Here is a 12,665-nt window from a genome sequence, read left to right as displayed (position 1 = left end):
TACATTTGGTGGAGAGGGACTTGGATTTGTTTGGGATTGCATGATCCATGCATTCTTGGAGATGTCCATAGAAAGCATTTGTGAAGGATTCGGCATTGTGGGATGTGGTATCCACTGGCACAGTGGGCTTAAAGGATACCATCTCAGTCTTAAGAAGAGTGAAGTCTGCTTTTGAGAAGTTTTTCACTGTGGTCTTTTGTGCTGGGGGTGGAGGTGGGATATGTATATCCGGGGTGATTAGTTTGTGGTCAGATCTCACTAGTGAGGGGTATACTTCTGGTGTGGAGCATTTTGTCCCCATGTTTGTGATGATCAGGTCTAGTATATTATCTCCCCTAGTGGGAGAGGTGACTAGTTGTTCCACTGCATTTGAATTTATGAATTCCAGGAACCTTTGGGCTAGGGTATTAGGGCTAGAATAATGTACCCAATCTATGTATAATCTGTAATGGAATGAAAGATGTTTTAATTATTGTATCATTAGTTTAGAGAGAGGCATTTCTTACACCTGAAAAAAGGAGGGTAGTTATATAAGCTATAATAATATATCCATTGTTACTTCAGTATGTGTATTAAGAGACACCTAGGAGCTAGAATCAGAGGCATTGCAGCTAATTGTCAGGAATAGTGTATTGGAGAATCAAACAAAAAGAGGAAAACCAGTGTTGAACTCCAAACAAGAACTCCACCTGTACAAATTATGTGCTGTGAGGTAACAGTAATCTACACTCGGGAATATTTGTAAAAACAGAATCCTTTATTTTCCAAGAACACTTCATAAATGCTAAAACAACAGCATTTTCAACCCCACACTAAGACTTTATCTAATGCTAAATCAGTCATTTATCTTTGTTTTATAGTCAAGTGAATAGTGACCTCACATCCTTTAATTAAATCCTAATTATCCAAATTAAAAGTTACACATCACTAGGCGTTGTTAAAAAAAATCCTGTGAAAAATAAACTTTTAAAAAATATATATATTTATATTATTAATAAACATCCTACTAAAATACATGTAATGAATGTTGTGTCTTTCGGCTTTTCCCGGTTAGGAGTCGCCACAGCGGAACTCTGGTCCGCTAATGATTGGCAGTGGATTTTTACGTGCCGAGTTGCCAGCCCTGATGCACAACCTTCAATGAAGGTACGCCCATTCACGCATGTCTCCACACAGAAGATGCTCTAGCTGAGAATCGAACAGGACAAGGTCTTACTGTGAGGCGACAACGCTACCGCAGCACCACCACCGCAGTAAAATACATGTAATGAATACATATTATAAATAGACTAATGAAACCATGGATGTTAAAATGTGCATAAGGTAAGATTAAAACGTACGCACACCTAAAATAGCTTGTCAACCTATCAGATTTATGCCAAAACTCCTAAAATAGGGCAATACCAACCCCATCTCCTTGATAATAATAAATTAAAAAAAAACACAGATAAATATCTTATTAGGAAAAATGCACAGCCACGTTATACAATATAAATAAATATATATGCATAGTGCAAAATGGGGTTAGAAAAAAATGTAAATAAATAGTGCAAATGGAGTTAGAAAAAAAAGTGTATATATATATATATATATATATATGTGCACAGTGCAAATGGAGTTAGAAAAAAAAGTATATATATATATATATATATATATATATATATATATATATGTGCACAGTGCAAATGGAGTTAGAAAAAAAAATCATACAGGTAGTCCTTAAAGTCAGCCCCATGGGAAACTGTCCTTTTATCACATCAAAAAGCCAAATATATTATAGCAGCATATATTAGGGAAGTCACAATTTGGCTACTTTTAAGTACTGGCACTAAAGAACAGGAGGTCTGTATTCTATTTTGGTTTCTCAAGGGCCCTGAGGAACCTTTTCTAGAACAAAACGTGTAAAAAATGCATTCTTACATAATAAGGCATGTTTAAAAAGAGCTTTTGCCTCATCTTTTCTCTTTGTCATAAATTCTTTTTTTGAGAATTCGATCCATTTTTCCCATATAAAAAGCATTGCATGGCTTGCACATGGCTAAATAAATTACTCTTACTATTACAATTCGAATATTTCTTAGAATTTAAAAGCCTTTCCCTACTTGGAATGTAAATTTGCTCTGTGTTAGTTATAAAGGAAGATTGAGCATACGCCCCACGTTTATGTTTCCAGTTTCCTTGTATTATAAAAACATGTGGTGTTCATATTACTTTCTGATATATATTTCATATTGTATGTAACTTTTCTTTTAGATAAACTTAATAGGTTTCATGAATAAACCTTCAAGGTCTGAAAATCTGGCAAACATATTTGATTTCTAACAACTTATATTTTTAATTAAATTTGCTTCCCCATTATGATTCATTACAAAGGCTTCTTGATAAGGTGAATCATTGAACTCTTTAACTTCTAGCAAATTGTCCTCTAACGTATAAGACCTGTAGGTATGATTAATAATAATGTAATTTCTTCTTGTAAGTAGTGAATATCTCATCTCTCTCCCTTTCTTAACTTCTCCAATAATGTCATCTAATCATTTGTTGGGATACTTTCTTTCTAAAAACATTTTATTCACCTTACTGCATTCCTCAATAAAATCCTTATCAGTTAACATTTCTAGAAATTCTAATAAACTGACCTTTAACTATACTTTCTTGTTTGATAGCGTGGGCACTAGTGTAATACAAATATTAATTAGAGAATGTTTCCTTTCATTGTGCAGACTATTTAAAAGTTTTGTTATCTTATGTATAGTCACATCCAAGTAGTTTACAAAGTTGTAAAAATTACTGTAAGTAAATTGAAGAAATTCTGTTGTCTCCATATATTGAATGAATTTCTTAAGAATTTCCTCAGTGCCTGCCCAGAAGATACATATGTTATCAAGGTATTGTTTATACAAGTTCCAGTACTTTAATGTAAGAGGAATTAAAGTGTATTTTTGTTCCCAAATATGGAAAACTAGGTTTGCATATATGGGGCACATGAGGCCTCCATTGCTACCCCATTTTCCTATTTGTAATATCCTCAAAATGTAAGAAATTATTTTCAGTACCATTTCTATTAATTCTAGGAGCAACCTGCACAACTTAAAAATTAATCCACCATGTTTCACATGGGGCTGCCTCAAACCATTCCAAGCCAGTGTTGTGGAGTATAACTAAGAAAAGATAAAACTGTATCAGTTGTAACAAACTTAAAATTTTCATCATAAAGATTATTGTGTATCACTTTCAAAAAATCCCAAGAGTCCTTCAACATATAAGCATTCTCATTCCACAGTATTGTTAGTCTTTGACCTAAAAACCTAGCCAATGAATGGGTTTTGGACCTCTTAGCCACTATTGGTCTTATTGGAGGGCCCAGTACATTTTTATGGACTTTGGGAATGCCAAAGATGGGAGGGTATGATAGGTATTTCAATATGTAGGAAATTGTAGTTCTCCAAATGAGTGATCTCATCCATAAGAAGTTCATTCAAATAATCTAATTTGGAATATACCACATTGATTTCATTTTTGGACATCCAAGAATATTTTCCTTAATACGTAGAACTTCCATCACTTTGCTCATGCATACCATGTTATCCATAATAACAGTCCCACCCCACATGGTCTCAAAATTTGTACATTTTTTTTCTTCCTTAATTCCTCTAATAAAATGTTTATTTGTAAGGGAGGTTGGGATGTATTTTATTATGCTTAATTGCCTGTCTGAGTTCTTTTTCAACTACTGATTCAAAATTTGTAAGTTGAAGGGCTATAGGGGGTTGAATGTACTTTTATTAAATTTATTGGTGTATTCTGTTCCACCTTCCCTATTAGAGAAAAACAACTGAAGGTTCTTTCTAGTAAATAATTTAAGGACTGTCAGTACTTTACTAATGTCACTCTTTTTGTTAAGGATAAATTTAAAGAGCTTTCATAAACAAGAATAGTAAGTTTTATTAACCTCTAATCCACTGTAATTAAAATTTTTAAAAGTTATTATACCTAAATGTATGTCCTTCATGTTTAATACAGTCTTCATCTCCATTAAATTCTATTGCATTCCTATCCGTAGTGCCTGTGCAAACCAGTCTCCTTTCTATATCTCTCCTTCCCCTCAAGTACTTGGAATACAGTGTTTTTTGTGTGTGTGTGTGTGTGTTTTAATCTTTCTGACCTTCTTAGGATTGGGAAATCCAAAGGATCATTCAGATCAAAACTATCATTTATTTCGAACTTCCTATGTCCTATTTTATTAATATCCTTTTCTACTTCTATTCCTTCCCTGAAAATCTTCACGTGAATACTGATAAACTATATTATTCTCCTTGTAATAATTAAGTTTAGGGTAACTTCTATTTTCGTCATATTCTACCCTATCCCTTCCTAATTTCTTTTTTAACAATAAGGCAAATTTATTATCTACCTTAACTGTAATATCCTGACATCTTTTCTTCTCTTTATCCATGGTAAATAGTAAATTATTAACAATTTTATTATTCATCACTTCAGTTTGTTTCAGTAAATTATATCTTTTTTCATTCTGTTTTATAACGGGTTTTGTGATATCAAAATCACCGTTATCAAAAATCTTGATTAACTCTTGATGAAATTCCAAACCTTCAATCACATCGTTAGGGTATTTATATACCCTCAATCCTTTAGGAGCAATGTGCCAACAAATACATTCCTTTAAGTAACTGTTGTCTAAACTAAGCGAATTATACTGAAGCATAAAATCGTAAGGCGTATTCAAGATCATTTAATAACTGCGCAGGCTGAGAAAAAGAAAATTTATCAGATAGCAAAGTTTCTGTTGTAGTCAGTAGTGTTCGTTTTATCAATCTGGTCATGGTAAAAATTAGTGTTACAGTCACCTTTATGGAGATGACATTGTTCTTTTGGTGCTGAATTGTAGACCACTCTTATTTCATCCCTTGGTGCATTCCGACTGTCTGCATACAAAACATACTAGGGATACCCAGTTGTGAAGATTGCTATGGTGCCGTTGTTATAGCATCCATTAAACCAAAGCCTTGTTGCCTCACTTCCTCCAGATGTAGTATTCACACATTCAACCTCTCCAGTGACATTACTTCCTGGTTACACGGGATGGAAACAATTAACTTGTTGGTGCTTTTTCTAGACAAGGACTGAGAAAGCAAGTTCACCATCTGGGTAAAAATCACCCAGTATCAGAAGCACATCACCACAGCCAGATGCCTGATTGAGTCCCCCAACTGGGAAACCAGCCTGTACCTCATATTCCTCCATCATACATAAAAGTACAATAAATCAAACAAAAAAGGAAGAATATCAGAGCAACTCTCCAAACAAGAACTCCACCTGTACAAATTACATGCTGTAAGGTAACAGTAATCCACACAGAAATATTTGTAAAAACAGTATCTTTTATCATCCAAGAACACTTCATAAATGCTAAAAACAACAGTGTTTTCGTCCCCACACTAGGACTTAATCAGATGCTAAACCATTTACCCTTGTTTTATAGTCAAATGAATAATGACCTCACATCCTTTAAACAGTTAACATCCTAATTGTCCAAATTAAAAGGTGCAATTACTAGAAATTGTTAAAACAATGTCCAGGGAAAAAAAAAACTTTTTTTTAAAAAATATAGTTGGTAGTTGTGGCTGGGGATTGGTTTTCTTCCCGCCTTCGTTCTAACCATTCCTTCTTTGTTAATCTTTCTCTCTCTCCTTTCCTATTTCTTAAAAAAAAAAAAAAAATCCTAGTATTTTTTTAGTGTAATGCTTGCCTGTAGACCGTGAGTGCTAGCCAGCATGTCTGACAAGTCCTCTGATTTTAAGAGGTGTGCCTCTTGTGGGCATAAGATCACCCATTCTGATGCCCTCAAGAGGTGCGTACATTGCTTGGGTCCAGGGTACTTGGAGATGCCAAGTGACATCTGTTCGGGCTTCAACTCCTGGACCCTTGCAGACTGGCAAAATAAAATTATCTTACAAGGTCTTCTCCTGGCTTCTGGAGTCCAGACTCCCATAGCTAATAATAATAAGCATCTTATGCCCTGAGAAGGGGAAACTCTTGGATCTATCTTCCTCCGATCCATTGGGTTCTCTTCTGTCTCTGGATCCGATCAAGCCTCCTTTGACTATGTCATCGCTGGTGGATCTTCAGACCTCAGGTCCGAGCAGTCTATTGGAGCCAGTGGGACCTATCTGGAGCCACAGCTCCTCCTCTCAGGAGCAGACTCCTAGTCAGGCTAGGAGGTCTCAGAGACATACTCCCTCCTGGAGTAAATCCTTCTCCCCTGTCAGGACTGTCCAGCCCACCATGTCGCCAGCTAGGTTTACGCAGTCATCTGTGTTCTCCAGATCCTCTCGGCTGTGACACTCCGATATGGATCGGATGATAAGTTTCCTCAAAGCCCAGATCCAGCTGAGGATCTTGCCTTCTCTGACCCATGCTAGATCCGAGAGAACTCCAACCTCCATACTACAGTCTCTGTCTCTATTCCGTTCTTTGGTTTTGGAGCTACACAGCCTGGCTTTCCTAAATGGACCGGCATCAGATAGTGGAGTAGCTTTTTCCTCAATCCTGTTAGTGTCACAGACCAGCTCGGCTCTGCTCCTTTCAGAGCCTAGTGGATCCCGGACCCAAGAGGTCGGGGCCGAGTCCTCAGGGCTGGTGTCTGCTCCAACCTTTTCTGAGCCATCTCTTCCCATGGGGGCCTCGGCCTTTGACAGCTCGCGGCCGGTGCCTTGTGGAGGTGTCGGATCTGGGACAACCTCATCCTTCTCTCCCTTGGTGGTCTCTGCCACTGGAGTGGAGGGGGGTGGGTCCTTTTGGCATTGTCATCCTTCCAGGTAGCAGAGAGGTCATTCTGTATTCCCTGGAGGTCCGGTCCCACCTCCGCCAGGGCCTACCCCATTCAAGGTGGATCAGGGCCTTGCTTCCATTCATCAGATCCATAGTCAACCTCTCCCGGAAAGCCTTCAGCCTGTCTTCTGAGTTCTCCCCCAAATACCCAACCGTGGGGGGTCCCCGGAATCATCAGTGCAAGAGAAAACACCTAGACTTTCCCTTGGAGTCACTGACAGAGGACACTGATTTTGACTAAGGGGAATGGTCCCCCGATCTTCATCCGATATTTCCTTTGGGGATATCCCAGAAACTCTGAAATAAAAGGGTGATGGTCTTGCCAAACCCCCCCTTCCTCAGAGGAGTTGGTGTTTCTGAAGGCATTCGGGTTGGGCCCATTGCCATCCTGGGTGACCCAACCGGCAGAAAAACTCATTGATCTCATCACTCACCGGGCCTGGAAGGAGCCTGACAAGACTGAACTAATTCCCAAACGTGAGGATAAGTATCTTAGCCCACCACTGACTGCCCCTTTTGGAGTAAAGGTGTTCCAGTTGATGCCAGTGTGGTGTCAGCAGCCACCAAATAAGAGCTAGCAGGACCGAGCTCCACTGTTCATCCCGCAAACAAGGAGTTTTGGGCTTCGGAAGGCATGGGAAGTGTGTGTATGCCTCGGGCACTTTCTCGCTGAGAGCATTGAATTACTTGGCACATTTCACGCGCCTTCAGAAAAATTTAATTAAGGATTTGATTAAGGCTTGACTTGCGGATATGGGACTGCTACATAATCCGCAAGTCAAGCTCCACTCTAGTAACCCGCACGAGCAACCTCAACCTGGTCTGTGACATCAATAGGACTTGGTGGGACAGGTTTGTGTCCCAGAGACCCCCCCCCCTTTTGTGGAATAGACTCCCTCTCCACGTCAAGCAGAGTACCTCAATAACCCTTAAGCGCAACCTGGATGGGGAACAGAAAATACACCCCTGCGATTCCATATGTGTCCCTGCTGGACAGTGGCATAGGGTGCGGACTTGTTGGAATATAGGCTAAATTCCTGACTATGCTTGTAAGGGTCAATAGCCTAGTAACTTCCTATGAAATCTCCACCTCTCTGCAGTTATTGTTTTGGAGGAAGATTATAAAAAGGTCTCTACTCACCTGGCCACTATGTCCTCTGTAGCAGGGATCAAGTTTTCTTCCCCTCCCAATGGACCTTCTCCAGGAACCAGCGGAGTGGGAAAAAAATGTAGTTCCGTAAATCCCAAGGCCCCTTTCCTGACTGGCAGGATGAATTCTCAAGGCAGAGGGAGAGCATTCAGTGGCATATACCATTCCAGAGGGAGAGGGGGTCAGCAAAATCAGGGCTTCAGGAAACCTCTCTCTGACAGGCCCTTCCAGCGCTCCTGAAGCATAGCCTGACTGTCCTACTCTGGAGGCAGTTGGGGGCAGACCTTCTTTACACCCAGAAGCCTGGACAAACATAAGAGATTTCTGTGTGTTAAATATTAATTTCCTGTGGTTACTAATATTCCCTTTTCTCTTCCGGGAAACACCTGTTGGAACTGGGAGGAGGAAGTGCCACCCAGTCAGAGGGGAGAGTGCCCTTCTAGAAGTTCAAAAACTTCAAAACAAGAGAGTCATCCAGCAGGCCCTTACCGAACAACAGGGGTGTGGAACTTGCTCACGCTTCTTTTTGGTGCCAAAGAAGACAGGGTACCCTCAACCCATTTTGGAATTGAGCAGTCTGATCTGTTTGTAAGGAAGACAAAGTTCTGCATGGTTACGGTGCAGTCTATTCTGCTGCTGCTTTGCAAGGATGACTGGATGTGCTCTGTAGATCTCCAGGATGTGTGCTGTCATATCCGAATAGACAAGCAGTCCTGGATACATCTGTGCTTCCGGCTGGGAGCCAATCATTATCAGTTCAGACCACTGCCCTTTGGCCTCACCACCGTCCCCTGGTAGTTCACCATATACATGAAAGTGGTTGCAGCTCATCTTCGTCTGCAAGGATTCCAGGTGTTTCTTTACCTGGACGATTGGTTCCCGATAGCACTTACAAAACATCAACTACTACAAGTTATCCACTGTTTCACCACCTAGTTATCACAGTAAATATGATGAAATCCAAGATGACTCCGGTACCAGAGATAGAGTTCATAGGTGCACAGCTAAAACACATTAATGCAAGTAGCAGCCCTTCCCTCTCAAAGAACCTTATTCCTGAGGCATAAGGTTCAACATTTATTAGACCCTCTCAATCCACCAGCTGGACTAGTCCTCATGGCCCTGGGATCCATGTCAGCTGCCATTTTTTGGTATCCATGGCCAGGTTCTTCATGAAAATTCTTCAGTGGACCCTAGTGGTACAAGGGTCTAGGCAGTGTCATCCTCTTTCAGCTCCAGCCAGACTCACTCCGATTTGCATGCACATATCCAGTGGTGGACATTAATGGATGACCTCCATCTCGGAAGGCCACTCATTCTTTCCACTCCTTCAGCCACGGTGACCACTGATGCCTTCTTGTTGGGGTGAGGGAGCATTTCCAGGGAAGGAGGGTTTAAGGCATATGGTCCACTCTAGAGACTAAGTTGCACATAAATGTTCTTGAGATGAGGGTAGTCCTCCTCAAGTTGCAAGCATTTCAGGACTGCCTTCCACTGGGAACTATTGCAATTATGATAGACAACATTTTGGTGATTTAGTATATCAAGCAGGGGGGAACTCGTTCATACCGGTTGTGCAGGGAGGCCATGGGGGTTTGGGAATGGGTGATTTCTTCATACAGCTTTCTTTTTGCAATGCACATCCTGGGGAATCCAACGTTCTTGCAGACAGACTCAGTAGATCAATTGTGAGTCCACACAAGTGGTCCCTGAACCAGTCAGTAGTGGAGCAAATATTCAGCCAGTGGGGCCTGCCTTACAGTGACCTCTTTGTCTCTCACCTAAACAACGAGTGCAACAGGTACTTCCTCTGATCCTTCCTTTGGGGGAGTCATCCAGGGATGCTCTAGTCAACGATTGGCCCTCTATTCTCCTCTCTGCCTGATACACAAAGTTCTTCAGAAAGCCCGCAGTTTGAAGACTAATCTAATCCTCAGTGTCCCTTATTGGCCTCCCCAGGTATGGTTCCCCTTCCTGTGGTCCCATTGCAAGTATTCTCCATGGGTAATGGACCCCAAAAAGGATCTCTTATCTCATGCATCAGAACACCAGATCCCCAGTCGACAATCCCTCAAACTAACTGCTTGGTTTCTCCACTTCCAGTGATCTTACGAAAGTCCAGATTAGCTTCCCCAGTCTGAGAAAACATTCTAACTTTTCAAAAGTCCTCCACCAAGAAAGTATATTGTAGCAAATGGAAGAGACTTTCTATTTGGGCCTCATAGAGAAATATTGACCCTTTTTCCGCTCCTGTCCCTGGCATTTTGATGTTTCTTGCTTCATTATTTCAGCTGTGAGCTAGCTTTTCCACCATCAAGTTGCAACTTGCTGCTATCTCCAACTTCCACGTGGGGAAGGATGCTGGTTTTCCACATCTTAAGTTATGTTGGGCTTTATGAAAGGTATTTTTAACCTTAGGCCCCTGATTAAGGATCCTTCTCCCCCTTGGACTCTCACTTTAGTGCTTCAAGAACTAACCCAGAAACCTTTCGAACCTGCCCGCTCATGTGACTTAAAATTTTTGTCATGGAAGATTGCCTTTCTGGTGGCCATTATTTCAGCCAGAAGGATATCAGACTTGCAAGCCCCGTCTTCTCGAGCTCCATATATCTCATTCTTCAAAGACAGTCTCTCGCTTAGAACAAATCCCTTTTTCATCCTGAAAGTAGCTTCTGAGTCAGATATTAATCAGACTATCCACCTACATAGAACTAGAGATCACAAGAAGTTGGACCAACTGTTCATTTTCTTTTCTCCAAACAGGTTAGGCAGTTTCTAAAGTTATCTTAATGAAATGGATTGTGAATTGTACTGCTACAGAGTACGCCCAGCAGGGAAAACAGACTTCCTCGTCTAGTGAGAGCCCATTCTACAAGGTCCATGCCTACTTCGTCTGCCTTTTCTGCAAGAACCTCAGTTGATGGTTTGCACTGCAGTTACTTGGTCCACAGCTCAGACTTTTGTATCTCACAACAAGGTGGACATTGTTTCTAGGAACCGAGCATCCTTTGGTTCCACGTTCCTTAGGCATAGCCTTCCATAGGGTCCTCCCAGGGTTTTTATGTTGCTGGGGACTCTGACCCATTCATGATGCATAGTGAAATGCACAATATCAGATTAGAAGTTGTGTACTTACCGTAACTTGGCATCTTTGTTGTCCTACTTCGCTATGTATCACATCCCACCCTCCTTTCCCCCTCCTTGTACAGCTGAGTGATATGGAGGCTGAGGGAACCCACTGGTTCCTAGTTGGGCTCCTGATGGACATTTTCTGTCCTATCCAGCTATCTCCTTTTTTTTTTTTTTTTTTTTGGGATAATGATCAGGAAGGGGCAGCAAACTCGATCTGAGGGTTTGAAAAGGAGTGAGATGATATGGGAGTGGGAGGAATTTGAGGCTCAGATCGTATGCAGCTGGAAGAATTGGCCAAGTCGGATCCGAGGACTGATTCAAAGACCCATTTGTGCATGCATAGTGAAATAGGACATCACAGATAAGTTATGGGTAAGTACATTACTTCTATTTACAGTCTTCAAAAGTAAAACAAAAACATCTAAAATTTAAATCATAAATTAGACAATGTGAAAATACTGGTTAAGAATCAATACAAGGCATATGACAAGCATTTAATTAGAGAAATTGTAGACAGTTTGTAGAGAAGTTAAAGGAAAGTGAATGTAATACAAATAGGAACTGCAGTATGAAGTGAGGGACAAACAGGCTTATTGTATATTTAGACAGTCAGGGAAAATAATTGGATAGCATAAGAAAAGTGAAGAACTACATAAGAAGGAAGTAATGGAGGTATGAGGAATGTTAACATTTAGGGATACAGTTTACCCTGGTTTTGAGCAAGAACAGACACAGATTTTATTTGGGAGGCCTTACAGAGTAGGTTTGAAAGATAGGAAGGAAAGTATAGAGCTGATGGATACAGGTAAAGAGTTCCAGATCTTACCAACCTTGTGCGAGTACCAACAGTTCACTGGATCGCGCGCAAACACATTACATATAATAGTGTCACTACTACATCAATCATTGGACGTTTCCTTGTGTGGTAAACATATTCAAGGCCGTTTTGTTAGGATTCAGGCAATCACGTTAAGTGACAATTCTCGCCTAAAAATAGGAATGCATTTTCAAAATCAGTGCGGTCTGAATAGCAGTGTTACTTTTTAGCCTTGCATGTTTTGCCATTAGTTCACTTGTGGAGATGCCGTATTGCAGTAGGAAAACATTTTTTTTCAATAAATGTTATTTTTATGGAAAGCAGATGCTCTAGCCGAAGTATTATTTTTATGTACTGAATATGTAACCCGTAACCGAAGTTTTTTTTCTTATGGCTGGTGGTACATCCTGAAAAAAAATTACATGGATCTCAAACAACCCTTAGTGACTCCAGGTTTACCAAGCATTCTTCTAAAACTACATACCCACTAAACTTGAGATGCGCTTAGGTTATGGAGATTAGTTTTACTCACCCCAACCATCGGCTTTGAAAAAGAATAACGTAGTCAGAACAGCTAACTGAAAGAGTTAGATCTTGCCAATGGCGTGAAATTATTTTCTTTGTCCTTTTTGTTAACGTGAATGAAACAACTGGAAAGATAAGAGTTGTGGAAAACAGAATGGGAGCTTCTGAAAGTAGTCGTCGTCATCTATCTGC

The 12,665-nt window shown here is 40.4% G+C and overlaps 1 protein-coding gene across 2 annotated transcripts in view; it reads left to right on the top strand.

Annotated features, from left to right (window-relative positions):
* The window catches only part of FBXW7 (F-box and WD repeat domain containing 7), a 1,850,919-nt gene that overhangs the window by 1,458,323 nt on the left and 379,931 nt on the right, over nt 1-12,665 (top strand). The window lies entirely within an intron of this gene.

This window comes from Protopterus annectens, chromosome 2.part1 (genome assembly GCF_019279795.1).
Source record: "Protopterus annectens isolate FY-2018-M chromosome 2.part1, PAN1.0, whole genome shotgun sequence".
Classification (NCBI taxonomy): Eukaryota; Metazoa; Chordata; order Ceratodontiformes; family Protopteridae; genus Protopterus; species Protopterus annectens.
The sequence above is the reverse complement of the archived record's forward strand: the minus strand, read 5'-3'. Positions and strand labels throughout refer to the sequence as shown.